The following is a 3,979-nucleotide window of genomic DNA, read 5'->3' as shown; positions in this document are numbered from 1 at the left end:
CAATGTTAAAGATAAAAAAGAATTACTAAAGCCGCTAATGTCTTCTGGCTGAGGAAGAGGAGCAAAAGATTAGCTGAACTCAACACAAATGGATGCGAACTCTGAACGAACCCAGACAGTACTGGGGCTGCTTTTCAAAAACCAACTCTTGGGACCCAGATTTCAAAAAGACTTCTTCTCACCCTTCAAACTAGTTTGCATATTTTGTTTATTATGTCTCACTCGTTTCCTTTCTATCTCATCCAAACACCTGTAATGAGGATTCACGGAAGTGTGAGCAGCCAGGAACACATACAAAACAGCAGACAGGACATGACTGCATGACCTCTTTGTGAACTTCAAATTGACAGACACTGAGACACAGACAGAAAGAGGCGTGAAGCAGACAGGCAAGCTGACACAATGAAGTGGGATTAGACTGCTGTTTCTGACATTCACTGCAGGGTTCAAAAAGAATTTTAAAAACTTTTCCCCCCTCAGCTGAGAGCTATTTTATTGTTTTCCTTTCTTCTTTTCTAGCCTGTCAAAACACCTATATATATATATAAAAAAGATATATTCAGTGTTCAGTAAGCACACATATGAAATACACACCTAACTCACTGCACAACACAAACAATTTTTCTGACCTCTAACCACATCTGACAAGCAACAGCTGGTTTGAGGCAAACAGCTTTTCTCCACAAAGACACACATCATGGCAGCAGGAGACCACAGGCTAACTGGAATAAATGAAGGGGAGGGTAAATTACAGTTGTTTGTTAGCTACAATTAAAGCTGTCAATACCTGTTACTGAAACAGCACTGCTCTTCCTGAAATGGAGACACCCAAACATTTTGATGATATCACACTCCATAGGCCACGCATTCACATTCTCATACGACCATACATGGCAACAAGAGTTACAAATATTACCAGAATATGATCAAAAATGATGAAAGAAAGCAAATTACTTCTTGTAGCTGTGTGAATTTGGCTGTACAGTAGTGAATGAATAGGATTTCCTTCAAGACCATGCACTGCTATGCCATGTTGGGTGTGCATTGTCTGTCTGCATTACAAGTTTTTTTAATCATTGCATTAATTATTCAGATGACTTTTATTAGAATATGTCCTACTATGTTTACTGGCTGAACTCAGCTACCCTTAAAACTTTTGCTTAAAAAAATAGAAATGTATTTATCTAATGATTAATTTGATATTTATTCAAGGATAAACTTGAAAAGTATCAATTTTGCCAACAGTAGCACATTTACATGTTAAAATGGGGACTGGTCCTGCAAAAATATCTGAATGAGAGCGCTGCTGTGTCAGCTTTAAATAATAATAACACTCTTACACTGTCATGGAGTTACAGGCTTCGGCTGTGTCCTTTTATTCTCATTCCATTTGGGACAACACACCATTCAAGCTAATGAAAAAAAAAACCTTCCTGTTAGTAGACACAGTCAGTGTTGCCAACTTAGCGACTTTGTCGCTATATTTAGCGAGTTTTCAGACCCCTTAGCGACTTTTTTTTCTAAAAAGCGACTAGCGACAAATCTGGCTACTTTTTCTGGTGTTATTGGAGACTTATTTATGACGACTTTTTGACGTGAAAGGGCGTGTTGCTCTTACTCTCAACAAGCAGCGGTGCTGCCTTGGGCACCTCACCCGTGCTAAAGCGCTCACGGGCGGAGGATAGTCCTCCCCCAGCTGCAATCAGGGCAGGAGACGTTCACACCTGTGCATCCAAACTGCAAATGAATCGCGCATGAGCGAAGCCGCTGCTCCCGCACTGACTGTAACGCAGTCAGTCCGTCTTTTACTCTTATGCTGTTTTGTGGATCACAAGGTTTAAAACTACTTATAAACACACACTCTCACACACAAAGTAACCCCACCAGAGTGCCAATTTCGGGTCACTGTTGCCGGTCCAGGCCTGGATAAAGGAGCAGGGTTGGAATTGTGACATTAAAAAACAATAATTGCTAAAATAAATTTAATTTTTAGTTCTAAATAAATTCTAAATGCATTTAGGACGTTTTTTACTCACTTTATGTCTCTTCCACGATGTTATTTCTCTCTCCAACAACGTAGGTTACAATTACATTAACATGACCAATTATGCAAATTGGGTGATGACGTCATTTAGCTCTTACTTCTAGCGACTTTTAGGACAGCCAATAGCGATTTTCCTTACTGAGGAGTTGGCAACACTGGACACAGTGCCCTTCAAAATAAGGGTCACACCACAATGGCAATCAGGAACATTTTAAGCACCACTTGCTTTATTCAGATTTACCTTTGCTGCTGATTTTGCTGGGAACTGATAAGCACACACATACGCCTTCATACACAAAGCCACACACATGGTCACACCCACTGCTAAGTGCAGGGTACTGCTATCAGCAGTAGACTGAATGCCAAGTCACCTAGCTAACCGTGCAGAACTAACAGTCTTCCCTGATGTTCAAGCACTCACAACAAAAGGGCATTAAAAACATAATGCACACATGCTGGTTTTAAGATTTAATGTAAAGTCACACAAATGCATACACACACATCCATATAAAGAACATGTACATGTTTCACTACTGAGCTACACAGAGAGAAAGCTCGAGAGATTAAAATACATTACAAACTCCCATAAATAAGGCCAGAGTGTGTGCACGTGTTCATGTAAATGTGTGCGCACACACGTGGATTGTGAGGAATTATAACAGCCCGGCAGGCTTCAGGGCAAAGGACAAAACCTTAGTGAAGTGAGGCCAAGCCCGCCTGCGTGAGTGTTAGTGGATATGAGAACATAGGGCAGCAGCAGGGCTGTCTAAGGGAGGAGAAGTGTGAATCAGGGCGTGCCTGACTCCAGGATGAATTTGCTCAAAATAAAATTTCGTTCCAACTTGAATACTCAGGAATAATTCCCTGGAATGTCACAGTGCATTTTTATTTTAATTGATGAGCAGACTATTTATAATTCTGTTTTCAGAAATGGCTGTAACACTATTATTGTAAAAATGCACAGTCTGCAAAAGATACACAGGGTTGTGATGGTAGGGTTAATTTTTGTTGTTAAAAAAGTAAAATTCAAATGAAGTGCCATACATTCTGGCATTATGATTTTTCTGTTAAAGCTTTTCTCTTAAGGTGTTACAAACAAGCAAAAATTCTATAAAAATTAAATGATTTAAATTAAACATACAATGTAGGCTGAAGGAAGTGTGTAGCTGAGGAAAAGTGCTGGGGCAGAGAAGGACGTGCCTTTGCGGCATCTTAATCACGGCTCACTAGCTTAAAATCTGTGTAGGGTCCTGTGACTGTGGTTGCTGTTGTGTATGTTTAGCTGCAGCCGTGTCTGTAAAAAAGCATGGCTGCAGCTGAATAAAATATGCTGGAAAGCATGAAAATGCGGTCGGGTCTGCCATGGATCTATTACATCTAGTAATAAACAAACTGTATGAATTCTTAGTGACATAAGAGCTTTAGTTAGCAAGACTGAAAAAAAATCTAATAAACTAAACTGATAAAGTCTACTGTCAAAAGATGCTTAATGTGTAAGGTAAACATCTGATCAGTTATAGAGTTTAAGAGATGCTTGTAGGATAACTTTTATTCATAGAAAGATTAAAAATAAAAATATAATTGAAATTCCAGCTTAGCCTACTACCAAATTAAATATAAGTGTATATCGGGGTTTGTTTTTTAGGATCATAGTTCAAAATTTCTTGGAGCCTATAGAAAAAAAATAATCACGGAATAAAAAATAAAGCTTTCAATAAACTATATTTACTGATAATCATCAGCAAAAAAAGAAAAAAAAACTCTTGTAAAGGCTCTTGTAAAAAAAAAAAAAAAGCTACATTCTCTTAGCAAAGCACATAACAAGGTCATCTTCCAGGATGCTATTTTCCAGAGTGTTGATTAGTCAGTAGGCAGTGATTCTGTAGCTGTAGATGTCTCATCTCAAACACAACCTGCTTCAGAGTATGGCAGGTT

The sequence above is a fragment of the Astatotilapia calliptera genome, chromosome 22 (genome assembly GCF_900246225.1).
Source record: "Astatotilapia calliptera chromosome 22, fAstCal1.2, whole genome shotgun sequence".
In the NCBI taxonomy this organism is placed as follows: Eukaryota; Metazoa; Chordata; class Actinopteri; order Cichliformes; family Cichlidae; genus Astatotilapia; species Astatotilapia calliptera.
The sequence above is the reverse complement of the archived record's forward strand: the minus strand, read 5'-3'. Positions refer to the sequence as shown.